Source organism: Dermochelys coriacea, chromosome 4, assembly GCF_009764565.3.
Source record: "Dermochelys coriacea isolate rDerCor1 chromosome 4, rDerCor1.pri.v4, whole genome shotgun sequence".
NCBI lineage: Eukaryota > Metazoa > Chordata > Testudines > Dermochelyidae > Dermochelys > Dermochelys coriacea.
In genome coordinates, this window is record NC_050071.1 from 86,215,476 (window position 1) to 86,231,118 (window position 15,643).

General features: G+C 38.9%; 1 long non-coding RNA gene across 2 annotated transcripts in view; it reads right to left on the reverse strand.

Annotated features, from left to right (window-relative positions):
- Window positions 1-8,069: 8,069 nt before the first annotated feature.
- LOC119855146 overlaps window positions 8,070-15,643 on the reverse strand; it is a 43,360-nt gene continuing 35,786 nt past the window's right edge. Inside the window, exons 2-4 of one of the 2 annotated variants that reach the window (XR_006281028.1) lie at window positions 11,964-12,072; window positions 8,567-8,650; window positions 8,070-8,180 (exon numbers count right to left, since the gene is read on the reverse strand). This is a non-coding gene — a long non-coding RNA (uncharacterized LOC119855146). Of the gene's footprint in view, window positions 8,181-8,566; window positions 8,651-9,515; window positions 9,975-11,963; window positions 12,073-15,643 lie in introns of those variants that run through there. The other variant, XR_006281029.1, reaches the window with a different exon arrangement.

Below are 15,643 nucleotides of genomic sequence, written 5' to 3' on the forward strand. Positions count from 1 at the left end.
GGGCTGAACTTCATGAGTTCGAGGTTCCTTCCATCTCTGAATTTCTGATTCTAAGATTCTAAACCAGATTCCTAAAGGTGTCAATCATACAGCACTATTCTCTAATAGAGGAACTTAGCAATGAGGAAAAAGATACGTTCTAGACTTGCCTCTGAAGGTTGGCTGATAGACTACTAAAACCTGATTTACTCCTTGTGATGAGTGAATTTAACGCTAAAGTAGGAAGCAATAACCAAGGAATGGAAAGAGCAATGGGGATGTATGGGTTGTGAATCATTAACCAAAATGTGGAGAGATTCATTGTGCTTGGTGTCCAACCTTGTTCTTCCAAGCACCCTGTTCCCTCATGACATACAAAAAGAAACTCAGAATTCACCAGATAGCAAAACATTAAAAAACAGACTGATCGCATCTGCATCAGCTTGAGATACAGTTCATCTGCCCAAGACAGAAGGGCATATTGAGCAGCAGATGTTAGCAGCAACTACTACTTTTGCATTGCCAAACTGAAATTAAGACTGAGAAAGATCAACTTTAAACAGAAAGCGGCAAAGAAAATCAACTGTACAGAACTGAAGACAGAGTACTGTGAGAAATTCCAACTTGAACGAAGGAACAAGTTTGAGGCACTTCCAGAGGCAGAGAAAGGCAAGACACAGACTGGACCTGAAAGAAAATGGGCAGTGCTCAGAGTCAATGCAATTCAAGCTGCAGCAGTTACAGTGGGATATCAGCACAGACAGCGAAATAATTGGATACGTCCAAGAGATGTGGTATCTTATTGAGGAAACAAAAGTACAGACAAGGAACCTGCTGAATGCTCAGAGCAATGAAATATTGGAAAAACCAAAGGAGGAGTACAAGAAAGAAGACAAAGCAGCGAAAAGCAATGCAAGGAAAAATAAATGGAGACATGCTGAAGACCTAGCAGTTGAAGCTGAAGCTGCTGCTATGATAGGAAATCACAGAGTTGTTAACAAAGTGACTAAATCCTGTGTAGAAAAAATTCAAAGCAGAAAATGGACCAAAACAAAGAAATGATGGAAAGATGCTTGCAACTGAGATAAAACAGAACAGATGAAAGATATACTGCACCAAAACAAAACTGAGAATTTTCAACTCAAACATGATTGCAGTGCTAACATATGACTGTGAGAGCTATAGCTCTATTAAAATATTAGAAAACTAGATGCCTTTGAAAATAACTGCCTACAAAAGATTCTGAGCATTGGATAGAGAGACTTTATTACCAGTGACAAGATCTGAGAAATTACCAACCAGCAACTCATCTCTATTACAATTAGAAGGAAGTAATGAACATATTTGAGCCATGTATTCCACATGCCAACACACAGATACCCACATGGAGCTATCAAGTGGAAACCAACTGGTGTGAGGAAACAAGAGTATTGAAGAAAATCCTTTAAAAGAACCCTTAGCAGGGAGGTCAGAACAGCAGTTCTCAACATCGTAGAGCAGATGGAAGCAGGGTGATGGAAGAGACTAGTTTCTGCCACATGCACCAACATTGGCATGAGAAAGATGTAATAATAAATAATAATGTGGGTCATTAAAAACATTGCAAGAAACTCAGGAAGCAGGAACGGTGTGATTTGAGACTGAATATGTCAAAAAGCACTGAAAATGCATCCTGCAAATTTTGTGCAGATCAATGCATTCCTTCTTTGTATCAGTTTTGTTTGTTGTGTGATGTGAGCAGCATAACTGTAGTTTTATATACATATTGTATATATATGGCAACTATCTGCCATCTGTGTTCTAGGCACCACATATACAATGAAGCATTAAAACAATTAAAATCAATATAGACAAAGTTCATGGTACAAAAATCTCTTAGCCACTCAGATGGCAGATATTGTAAGGGTTATAAAGGCCAGATATATGCTAGAGACCAAGTTCAGTTAGGTCTTTAAAGGTAAAAATCACAAAAATGTTTAAACTCTGCCAATATGCCTATAGGTGGTGAGCACAGAGGACAAATCAACAGGAGATAACATTTCACTCTCTACCTATCTCAAATAATAAAAAAGCCGTTATCAGATAAGATTCATAGGTAGCACAATATGGATAACAAAAGCATGCACCATTGTCTTTAGATTAGTATGAAACAGAAAGATCCACAAGCTACTGATGTTCTTAAAGCCTGTCCTCACACCAGGGTTGAGAATCATCTGGCTTTCTAATGCAGCAGCTTATTGAATATTGGGAAGACCTTGGAATATGCTGCTCTCTTCAGCACTACAGTAATCAAAATAATACCAGTACATTCTGTTTTGTTAATATTTAATGTCGCCTAGTTTAGTGTTCACTAATGTAACACACGTCTTCAGACAGTACCTACAGATGCTTGTATCGTGTGTGTGTGTGTGTGTCTTACACACACACACACACACACACACACACAATGTTCCCATTGAGGTAGAACATAGAAATGCAGTTCATTCAGCACTTCTCCAGCCCCGGGGCTTCAACAGGAAGAGAGAACTCCTCCTGCCCTGGGGCTGCACCATGGGGGAAAAAAATCTCACGTTTTAACTGTCATGTATCCACCAGCATCACCAAAAGCTCATCAGTCTTTATAAAGGGATTTCTATAGTTGAGGCATCCTTTTAAGTTCAAATCATGGAATTTGTGAAAGTCATTTATAATGGGCCAGCCGATGAGTACAAAAAGGAAAATCATTTTGGGCCAGATTAATTGGCATGCTCCAACAGCTATGTGCTGCTCCAATGGCACAAAGCAGCTATAAATCCAATTTAAATTGTTACACAGGGTTTTCAGAACCCAAAGCAGAGGTAGCTTAACTGTTTCTCTCCCAGCAGTGTAAGGAATAAATGAATATGGATGGACACAGCTCCTCCATATGATAAGTGGTTGGTACAAACAAGAGTGCTTTTACCTAAAACTACTCATTCATTAGGTCTTAAACACACACACACACACACACACACACACACACACACACACTAGACTATAATGCCCTTCGCTATAGCGAGACTTTGGCTATACTGAACGGATCCCTGGAACTTCCCCCGCTGTGGTGGGGGGCTGATAGCTCTTCTGGCCCTGGTGCCACCGCTGGCACAGAGTGCTCCCCTGGCCCTGGGACTCTGCCGGCACAGAGAGGAGCACTCTGTCCCGGCCACAGCCACAGGGCTGGAGGAGCGCTGTCAGGTCCTGCTGCAGCCCCAGGGCTGGAGGAGCTCTCTCTTCCCATTGCAGCCTCGGGGCTGAAGAAGTGCTGTCACCTCCTACTGTGGCCCTGGAGCCAAAGGAGCTTCGCCTCCCCAACCCACAATGAGTTCAGTGGGTTAATAATGAGGCCCAGCATGGACTCATGGCTCTCAACCGAGACCAAGCAATAATCTTCCCACCGGCACTCTCAGTTTTCACCCAATTCTGCCCCTCAGGTAAGTTCCCTAGGGGAGTACCCCTCGTTTGCAAGAGGAGGGGCTCTGCAACCAATCCATTTCTTTACTACCCAGCACATCAGTGCCAAGAATAAAACAACCAACATAATTTCTCACTTGACCAGACTACCAGCCTGAGCCTTGAGTCCCAGTAACAGAATGCATTCATAAATTGACTCATGAACTACACTACCCTCCATTCTCCCCTCTTGCACAGTAAACCATTTGTACCAATCATACCCTTCTCTCCACCACTCCTGGCTAGTTCGCCAAATCTGTTACCCAGGGTTTTCAGAACCCAAAGCAGTGGTAACTTAACTGTTTCTCTCCAGGAGGTGTCAGGAATAAATCAATAGGGACACATCTCCTCCATCTGATAAATGATTGGTACAAACAAGAGTGCTTTTATCTAAAACTACTCTTTTATTAGGTCTCAAGCATGTGCGTGCACACACACACACACACGCTGTAGCAGTAGGTTCTGAGCACCCCAAACATTATGGTAACCCAAAGTCTGAGACAGTTTCAGGGTATCAGCAGCCAGACTTCTGGGGGCCCTCTTTATGTCCATCTGCTGGGGAGTTTAGGAGTCAGCTTCTTGCTCAAAGAAAAGCTACCTAGGACTACTCCAAAGCGTTTTTTGTTTTTGTTTTTTTTTTTGCTTAATCTTTTATAGCTAACTTAAACAAAGAACATAATTCAGAGTGACTCCTAGTGGGTCACCATACTAATCCCTAGCAGGTCACCAATTCTCCTAATTTCAGCAAACTGCTCATTATCTCTTATCATCAAAGTATTTCTGGTATTTCTAGTCATAACAATAACATTTGGAGAAATTAAGGTCAAACTTTAGACAAGAAAACTGTTGAAACTGAGCAAGTGTACTACAAGCACCAATGTTTCTAGTCACACCTACACAGAGGGTGGGCAGTTATCAGTTAGTACTGTATATCCTCCCCAAAATCCAGAAAATCACGTGGAGTCATTGGGCATCATCTGCGTAACAGTAGCCAATGAAATATTTTGCAAATGTCTGTCCGTGAGGTGGAAGGTAAATACTGAAGAGCAGCCAAGCCAAAGTAAACCACACGGGATCACCACAAACAATTCCAATATACTCTGACAGAAGTTGGCCCAACATAATTGAGAAGAATCCTCTTGTCAGGTTTATCTGGAATCAGTTAACTATTTTCCAAGCACCACAGCAAAGATGGAAGGATTTGGTAATAGTATTATTCCTACTACAATAGTAACATATAATAAGATGCTAATTACTAACTAGCATATCCTCAAAGATTCCTAATCACATACCCCAAGTAAAGAAAGGTTAAACTAATATGAATGTTATTCTAGTTATGCAGCTTATGAAGTATATCCAGTATTTAATGTAAAAAAGAATATTAAACTGTGCCTTAAGGCACTGATTGAAATTCACTTTGTTACCACAGGTGCTTTGTTGTGTTTTGTGCATTCACTGAATCTGTGGACATGAATTTGTCTTGCTAATTTCTCTTCAGACTAACAGCACCAAAACTTTGAGGAAAAATGCAGAATCACCGATTTCTGGAAAGTAATTGAATTTTCATCCATATAAACGAAAGTCAGATTTTCTTTAGTTAGTCCACTTTTCTTGTAATACAGCAGTCATCTTCATATAATCTGCAGTGACAAATATATATCTTTTTGATTTTCAGCATAATAATTTGAAACAAAGCTTTGTCTTTACCTTTATTTTGTCAGTTTTCATTTTCAATTCAATTGCAGCTAGGTTCAGTAAAGATCCACCTGTACAAACATTAAATCTACTTGAATAATGCAAGATACAATGTCATTTCCATGCAAAGTGAACCATCAGCGAACTACATGTTGCATGTTGCATGAGACTTCTAGAGCGAGTCTCTTCCTGAGCCAGATCAGGCTGACTCTATACAGTTTAGGGCCTTTGTCCAAGGTAAAACCAGTAAATGCCTTTTCCCCAGGGGGCAAAGTTTCAAATAGCTGTGTAGCTCCATAACCACAATTGGTAATTTGCACTAATTACCCCCCCCCCAGTGATGCCCAATCCTACAGGAAACCCACCTAGCAAGTCAAGAACAAAGATACATACACTGCTTATTGAAAAGGAGTACTTGTGGCACCTTAGAGACTAACAAATTAATTTGTTAGTCTCTAAGGTGCCACAAGTACTCCTTTTCTTTTTGCGAATACAGACTAACACGGCTGCTACTCTGAAACACTGCTTATTGATACAGTAGTCTAGGAATATCCCATGCACCCATAACATTTGGCAAATCTCAACATAATACTTGAAGTTTCCTTCTCACATCTGTCACATGTATGTTTGGCTATAAATTGGTAAGAAACGAGTGTAAGCGGCAAAGCCATTTAACTTGCACAGACAACTTGACATTGCAAAGTGAATGTAACTTTCACCAATGCAGTGTTATTTGGGAACTTATTATCTTCCTAGCACTCCTCCTAAAGTAAGTGCCATTGAAGTAAATGGGAGTTTTTCCATTTATGTGAGGTCTGAATTTGATCATGGGGATGTTAGGATGGTGCAAGTATAACAAAATAGCGGGAGGGGGCGGTTTAATATTTCATCCTCTTGAAAATTGCTTTCCCTACTACTCCCTCCTTCCACTCCCTTGGAGCCCAGGTCACCCATTTTGCACACTGAGGGTCCAATCCTGCAAGGTGCTGAGAGCCTGCAATTCCTACTGTAGTCATTGAGAATTGAGGGTGTTCAGCACTTTGCAGGATCAGATCTCAGATGCTAAACTGCTGCCATTTACATTACTTTACCACTTACACCTGACGTGTAATTTACAACTGTTTGTATCACTGTTAAGTTTGGCCAAGAGATTTCCATGAGTGGTGCTACCTTATATACAAGGCTGCATTTTGGCTTAAAATGGTTCTGAGCATCAGAAGAGATTTAACACCTCTTACTGTGCAACTGATTTAGTCAGTCAATTGTCAATCTTGAGTCACTAGACTCTAGTCTTCTTCCTTTTACCACCTGGAGAAGAATGGATTCTGGTGATATCTTTTGTATTATTTTAGAATAGGAGTTTGTGTTTTCTTTCTAGAAAAGCATTGTTAAAATGTTTTACCCTCTCCATAGGTATGTATTCACTTCATTAACAATAATGGCTCCAGGTTCTTCCAAAAGGTGCTTTAAACCCAGATTAAGAATAGCGCTTCCTTTCAGGGGTAATTTGACATGCTTCTTACTTGCTAAACTTTGGTAGCAAACACTGTGGCCTGATTCTGATCTAATTTACAATACTTTTACGCCATTGACTTTGTTCATGTGAGATCAGAATCAGGTCTCTGATCTATAGCTATGCTGGCTCAAGTATCAAAATACCTGCTTTATTTAGAGCTCTCAGGCCTCATCAACAAAAGAAAATTTTACTCATTTAACTAAATTGGTTTAGAAACAATTTACTCTACACTAGCGACTCTTATCGCTATAGCTACATCACTCAGGGATATGAAAAATCACACCGCTGAGCAACACAGTTATACTGACCTAACCCTTGGTGTAGACAGTGCTATTTCAGTGGGAAAGCTTCTCCTGTCGACATAGCTATTGGTTCTCACAGAGATGGATTAACTACGCCGATGGGAGAAGCTCTCCCAGTGATGTAGGAGCATCTTACGTTTTAAGTGTAGACTTGCCCTTAGTTAAACTGGTGCAGGCAGCCCTATTCCCTGGACTTTCTTATTTGGTTTGAATGAGGTGTATACCAATTTAGCTTAAGTCAGTAGGGAGTGCAAATTAGGTGTAAAATGCTACTGTACTGTTTTCCAGCCATTTTACACCGGTGTAAATGAATACCCAAAGTGTAAGACTGTGGAGAAGCAGGCTCTTTGATCAAATCCTCAACTGGTGTAGATTGGTGTACCTCACTAAAATCAATGTAGCGACACCAATTTACACCAGTTGAGGAACTAGCCCTTTTGTTTATAGTAAAGAAAATAGTGCAGCCAATTGGCCTGATTCAGCATAAAACTGGTTTGACCATGTGGAGATTGAGGCCGAGTGATGGCAATTATCTCACCCTCTAGTAGCTGAAGGCTAGGAAAGAGGATAAGTGCTACTATTACTAATAGATCATGAAAATTCTCTTTACTGCAGTTCAAGTGGTAAAGCAGCTGTTTTTACCTTAGATAACCACAGGCTGTTTTTTGACTAGAGAGCTAGCAATAAGGAGCTGACATTTAATTTTATATTTTACTGAGTAACATTATTTCTCAAGTGTTCACTCCTTATGAATTCATTTCATGTTCATTTGTACTAGCATTTGATTATGTACATGACTATGAGGAAATATTAGAAGGTGATAATTAAGCAATATGTTCTATCAAGAACATTACCATCCCATAATGTCCATCATCTCACTTATATAGTTAATGATTTCAGTAATAAGTTACCAAGATATTGCAGTTAGATTTTTTTTTAAACACCTACACCTCTTTCAACAAACAGGCACTGCCAGCTTCAGTGCCAATATATCAAAAGGAGTGTTAAATATCTTTCTGTTTGCTGTTCTTTTCATGAAAGTGGCTGGAAGAAATGAATGGGAGTGTCCAGACAGAGGTCAGAGACCAATTATTTATTTGTTGTCTGTCTAGTCATTTAGATTGTAAATTCTTCAGGGAAGGGATTATCTGCATTCTTTGTTTGTACAGTGCCTAGCATAGTAAGTCAACTCTCCTGAGCAGAGCTCCAAGGCATTACTGGAATGAAAATAAATTAATAAATTAATAAACAATAGTGATAATATACCTTATGGTGATCAAATCTGATAGCTTGTGAACAAATTTCTGTCTACTTGGCAAGTGACTACAAATACAAATGTCATTAACAGAAAAATGCCAGTTTTGTCAATGATTCACAAAGAGAAAGGATGGTTGAATTTACAATGAATGTTATTTGCAACAAGCAATTTGACTAGCTCTCATCAGCAGTAACTCAACTGAAGTTTTTGGAGTTGCACTGGACCAGATTAAATGGTTTAAGAAAGCAAAAGAAGTTTCAGCCCCAAATTATCCTAGAGGAGATTTCAAATCGCACTAGAAAAAGGAACACATACAAAAAATATAGCTCTTGTTTACTGATTTACCTTAAAAACAGAAAAGATCATGTTGAGTGCAAAATGAGCATGTGAAGGCAGCTTTTCTGAGGCTTCCTAGTTGCAGGAATGATTCTGCAAAACACCCAGGACACCTAATCTTAGAAAAATCACTATGGTAGTAGTCTATCAAGAGAATTACAGAAAAGATATTGTAACAGAACGCCATCTATCATGGAAACTGTGAAAAATGCACAATTTTCACCTATTATAATATAGTTCACAGTGAAAAGATTTCCATAGAACATAGAGAAACAAATATTAACTCTGAAATTCTGGAGAAAAAAAAAAGTTTTACTCCGAGAATTATTCATGGCAGAAATATGCAATGGCACAGCACTGGGTATTAACCAATTGTAAATTATGTGCTGTATGGGCATAAATTGTGTGTTCGCTAACCAGGCATAACCAGTTAGTGGCACAGTAACATTCACTGTGTGGACAAGGCCTTAAATTACCAATTTAAAATCCCATTTAGCCAGATGGTGACTGTGGGTCATGTTTTAGCCTCATTCTGCAGATTAAAGTTTCATTGACATTAACAGAAGTTCTTTATGAACATCATAGGAAGGATACAGCCTTTCACTGGCCTATGTGAAATGCATTAGTGGTTTCCATCTATCTCCTACCTCAGAAGTCTTCACATCACTCCATCAATAATGGCTTTTATATGCAAGGGTAATTGGTATTTTATAGCTACATGAACTGAATGAATCCCATCAATCATCCCACTATATATCATCCCATATCTTTTTCACTTTTTAATACCTCCTGTATCATTATTCTTACTGTCTTTTTTATTGCTATTATTTTCTGATTCTTATATTTAAAAAGTGATTTACCAAGAAATAAAAATTGGGGTGAAGCCCATTTTAATTTATTGTGCTGTGTAACAAAAAGAGAGGCTGAGGGTACATTTTTTTTCAGTGGAGGTGATTAACTTTTTTTTCCTCTGCTGGTTTTTTAGCAAGATCCAAAAAACTTCCTTTTGCTAGAAGTCTCTTTGGAGGACTCAGAGTGGACTGGGAGCTTTCTCAGCCCTTACCTGAGTTAAATAGAGATTAATAGAAGCAAACAAACAGTAAATCCCCCTGTTTTTAAACAGTCTGAATAAATATAATTTCCCATCTCATTCATTGAAGTTTATTGGTTACAATGATGTCATAAGACTACCACTTCTCCCATCATTCATAAAAGTCTACGGGGAAAAACAGGGCATTCAAAACTTGAATGTCTAATGTAAAAAAATGCAGGAAAAACAAAAACACACACACAAAAACCCTGTCAGGTGTCTTTATGCATTAGGAAGCTAATAAAAACACAGGACTAATATTTTTTTCCTCAGCAGATCTTCTTTGATTCTTAATCAGCTTTCCATCATTTCAGTTTCTCAGATATTCTGAGGATTAAATAGGAAAAGAACTACTTAAAAATGACCTTTGGAAGTGAAAACAGGTTAGTCAAAGATTAGAAAATGTGCAGCCAAGCTCTCCAATATTTATTTGCTCAGTGTGAAATGCTTCCCATCAGTAATCTCTTGATCACTTGGTAGAAAGTAAAATTAAAATCACACCCTCCATCTAAATGCCCTAGCATAAAGAGCCCTAGAACCTAATCCTGGAAAGGTAGTAAACAGTCTCAGCCGGCCACGGGATCAAGTGCTTATTTAGGTGGTTAATCCTTTGTTCGTGACCCATTGAAGGCGTAGTAGTGCTTCAGTAGCATTTGATAACATGCATAAGGAGGGAGGGACTCTAACCAGTGCTCAAAAAAAGAAACAGGAAGGAAGTAATTAGTGAACATTTTCTAAAACCACTTACTCTTTCCCTTTCTGTTTTCCCTTCTATCTGACATGTCTAGACCCTCCAACATGGTGAAGCAGATGACGGGTTCTTTACCCATAAATACCAAATGAAATATCTTCACAAACAATACAATGTTAGTTGTCTAATCTTTAGTACTTCAAATGTTTCCCATTCTCTTTCAGATGTTTCTTGGCTTTTGGTGTTGGCTTTTTCCCCCTTCCCTCTTCCTACTGGGCTTTATTAATGTATGGTTCTTCCTTTTTCTTTCTTTCTTTACCTTTAAGCTAGAAATGCAACAGTGAGTTTATTTATCACAGCTCTTTGTCACATTATTTATAAAATCATGAACAGCCAACACAAAGACTACTCTTCAGGAAGAAACAAAAAAGATGTGAAAAATTAGAAGTTAGCAGCATAGAACGTTTAGCAAGTATGGCAAAGTGCTGATATGTGAGCCATAGGGTCAGGAATAACCTTTTGATTCACCACACTAATAGGAATTGGAAGGATCTAAAAGTATTATACCCCATTCTCTACCACCTTGTGTTCTAATTTATACCTGTGTATAATTGGCCAGATTCTCCCTGGTGTAAATTGACATAGCTCCATAGCAGTCAATGGAGTTGAGGATTTGAGTCAGTGAGTGCCCTGTGGGTGTAAAATTCTACCAGATCTGAAATGTTCTGATCCGGTAGCATTTTATGTACTCTTTCTACAGGTGTAGTTCTTTGGCATTGTCCAAAGAGCCCTCTAGCCAAAAAAAAGTGCTTGATATTCCCAATATTTCTAAAGTGAAAAACAAAACAAAACCAAAAAGCCTTGTCAGATCTTTTTTGAGAGAGGGGACCTTCTATATCACCTTTATACACCATAAAGCAGCATGAATAGACACTTCCAAGTTGCTTTATATAGGATGATATTATACTGTTATAGTACATAAAGTAATTTTGACTACTTGCAAGAATACTAATAGCTGCTTCTAGTTAAAGATGATTTTTCACAAGTATACTATTGTGAAGACTAGTGGTTAGCACGAGAGATTCTCTAGTAACAGCAAGAAACATACAGGTGAGACAGTCTGCATATCCCCAAAACACTGACTGACCCGAAGTCTGCAGCCAAAATTTCCAACCTGGATGCCTAAAGTTAGGTTCCTACATCCAAAATATAGGGGAAGTGAAATCAAAACTTCAATTCAGGTAAAAGCCTAAATGTTTACGTGCTGATCTTAAAGTTTTTTTAAAAAGCTGGGTTTGAAATCACTCAACGTCCTGTCTCATGAGATTACGACTTATTCCTGCTTTCAGCTAAACTGGAAATGTCGTTTAGAAGACGATTGGGATAACCTACTGCCTGTACTTTGGGTTCTGACTTGAACTAAAAAGTGCAGAGGAATACAAAAACGATGTGTGAAATCCTAGTTCCATTGAAAGCAGTGGGAATTTTGCTATTGACGTCAATGGAGCCAGGATTTCACCGAAAGTTTTTTAAACCATGTAAGCAAACTCATTCACAGATCACCAGAATTGTTCAGGTCAGGTTTTGTTTGAGCTTGAAGCAAAGGTTGAGGATGGTTGTTTTACTTGAACAGCTTGTCCATACTCTTACATGAGCCCTGAAGTTGTTCCCCTCAAGAGAAGCAGCAGTCATTTTCCGGAACAGAGTCCTGCAGCACAAGGTACAATCTGTGACCTGCCTTTGAAAATCAAATTTTCATCACATGTTTTATTTCTGCATTCTCATCTGGCAGCATTTCTTAGAGGGGAAAGACAGGAAATCTTTCCAGAAAAAAAATGGAGCTGTAAGAAAAAAGCATTATTTTTGTAAGTGATCAAATACAAAGGTCTTGCTGAAGGGTTAATCCCTTCACTATTGTTCACCACCTACTGTTTATACCCAGAACCACACTGTCATCTCTTTGTTATGGAGTCAATGTAGATGGGCAGCTCATGATAAGTGTCATAACTAAGAAAATATCCTAAATGGCAATTAATGGTGATTCCAGAGCAGTTACCATTTTTATTGATCTCATAATGTAGTTTCCAAATTGTTAATCAAATACTCAGTTTGATGTGCATGATCTGTATATATGTGTGTGTATTCTTGATTATGGATGAAACAATAGAAATTGCTTATTGTGACAGCAAGCTGTGGTTACTACCTAATGGTGGGGGATTGATCAGATACCTTAACTGTCCACTTTTAGGCTTTCAAATGTTTTGAGGGCTACAGGGAGTGGCGTGTGCCACAAATAGGTTTAAAAATATGCGGTTGGGCATTCACACTCACTACAGCTAACACCCTCTCCATTTTCTTTTAACAAAGTACTTTGTGTGGCTGTGCGGAAATAATATGTTGTGTCTTTTGCTCTTTACGCAACGGAAATAATAATACGAAGGAACCACATGGGCACAATGAGGTCCATATAACTAGGGGTATTTGTTATCTATATACATAACATGTTAAGACCTAGCTAACTGTTCAAATTACTGCTCTGGAAGATTTCTAAACATAGAACCAAAGAGTGCCACTAGAGAGTTCAGAACCATTTAGAGAGACACTACCCAGTTCCCATACATTACAATATACACACATACCAAACACACTCTCACACACACGCACACCACAACACCAGTTGGTTTCTATAGTATGTTGTTATTTCTAGTTGCTAAAGTAGGTCTTCAGAAAATCTAATACTTATAGGCTAAGTAGTCAAATACTACTATATGCTAAAATATATTTTTATAAAAATATGGAAGCTGTCAAAAATCCAGTTTCACAAAGATCCACACAAATTTCTCCACTCAAAACTCATAATCAGATACATGGGTTTGACACGTTTACATTCCTTTTAAAAGCTACGAATGACCTAGCAAGAAAAATGGCCAGAAAATGGTTAGAGAGACAAGGTGGATGAGGTAATAGCTTTTATTGGACCAACTTCTGTTAGTGAGTGAGACAAGCTTTCGATCTTAGACAGAGCTGTTCACCGGGAGAAGAATTAGAATTAGACATCTCTATGGATATAAGTTGCAATGTAAGGTGAGTTTCTCTGAACCCTGCCCTACTTCCCAATTTTCCTTTTATGAGAAAGCAACAGAATTATCTAAGCAACAGCATCAAAGCCAGTGCTTACATTCACAGCAAATTGCTCTAAGGACACAAGGTGTACTGTTGTGGTCATGAGAGTGAACAATATGAGCATACAGGATTTCTCTGGGGAAATCACAAAGATTTTTTGAGCCAGTTACAGGAGCATAAAAGAATCCCAGGCTACATACTTCAGCATCTAAACAGCAAGCTATTTACAACAGCTATGTAAGTGCTTTAATAACAGTTAGGCTGGCTCTGGTGCTGCTTTTACAAATTGCAAAACAAAACAGTTCCAGCTGCCTAAGTATCCTATCTACCAGTGTTAGATCATCATGTCAGACTCATGCAGTGGTACAACATCTTATAAATTAGAAGAACATCAGTGCCCTATGGTTAGTGCTCTGAAAGGCATACAAGGCAAGATTCAGTTCCCAAATCCAGTCTCTCATGCCCTAACTTAGCAGAGCACTGTAGAGGTTTGGGGTGAAATCGGGCCCCACTGAAGTCAAAAGGGGTTTTGCCTTTGACTTCAATAGGGCCAGGATTTTATCCTTCATGTTTAACCTTTGGAGCCAGTGTCTTACACAGCTCTGCAGTGACCATTCTGTGGCCCAGATAGGAGCAGTGTTGAGCGGATGTCACCTTTAGAACTCTTCAGCCATGGCAGTTTATTACAACCTAGGCCACAGTTTGAGGGATGGATGGTTTCTGGAAGCTTTTGCATGAAGTGAATCCTGAGATGACCCACCTCCATTTATTAACAATCTTCTCTCATCCTTGGCATCATTCATCCTCAACCTATCTCCCTGTTGCTTGTTCTTGGCTCACTTGGGAATAGGCAGGGGAAAGTGGTCAGCCAGAAGCATAATGTTTCTGCAGACTGAAGAGGAAACCAGGTAGGTCTGAGCAAGAAGATGGGTTAACCTGGGAGAGAGATGGGTAGGGAGAGAGGAAAAATTGGTTGTGAGGATGGAAAGCTTGCAGGAGACATGATGGCTAGTGAGGTAGAAAGGAGATAAACCTCTTGAGGATACAGGAAAAAACAGGATTGAGAATAGTGAAAAAAGCAGGACTGAGAACTGATGCATTTCATTTTAATCAGAAAATCTCAGCACAGTTCACAGGAGGAGGATGTCTAATGAATAGACTGATTCCCAGTGCTGTAATGGTTAAGATTATATTGATAGTGGGTGCTCCCTGTCCTTTAGGATGCAGTCCATCCATTTCTTCCCTGCCTCCTGCAGAGCACCATAAATGGGCTGACTAAATTATCTGTCATAAATGCAAGGAATGGTCTTTAACATAATTTGTCAGCATCATTTTGGAATGAGTCAATCAATGCTCCACTAAAGATTGTAATTGTATGGAAATTGTTCCTAACACCAGCAAGTAGTGAGAGACTGAAAATGCAACTTGGAGGAGAGTTTTAAAGAAGCCCTGTAGGTGACAGAAAGCTCTAGAAAAACCAGTCTTCACTAAGTTAGGTAACCAGTGCTAATTAATAAGTTCTGATGCATTGGTGTATTGTGTGTATCAAAAACACAAGCAGCATAGTTGGGGCTATTTTAGGAGTAAGGACACTCAGCTTTAGAAAAGGCAGCAAATAAAGAATTCCAGTAATTTAATCTGAAAGACATAAACCATGAGTAAAAAGTTATCAGTAACGGAGAGAAATATCCACAATCTAGGAAGGTTTCAATGACAAAAAGGCAGTTTTTCATATATATAAAACTACAAGAAAAAATACTCAATCAAGATACCTGTTTGAAACAGAACTGAAGGTCATCAAAGGCCAGAAGAAAATGATTGGCATTTCTCAGTAAATTTAAGGAGACAATCACCAGGCGCTCCATCTTGGCAACATTCAGGGACCTGTGATTTTGAAACATTAATGATTTAATGCCTGCCAGACAAGAAAAGACCCAGAGATGTTGGATTTCAAAGACAGTCATAACTGTTTCACTGGCATAAAAATGAAATCTGACATTAAAACAAAAAATTGTTCTGGGCAAGCTAGAAAACAATGGTCAAAGTAAAGAGTCTCATGGCAATTCTGAGGAAATAGAACAACTCACCCTATTTCAGTCAGACATAACTTTTACAATACCTGGAGACATGAAAAATACATGTGAAACTACAATGTTCTGCAAGTGACTCTCAATACATCAGC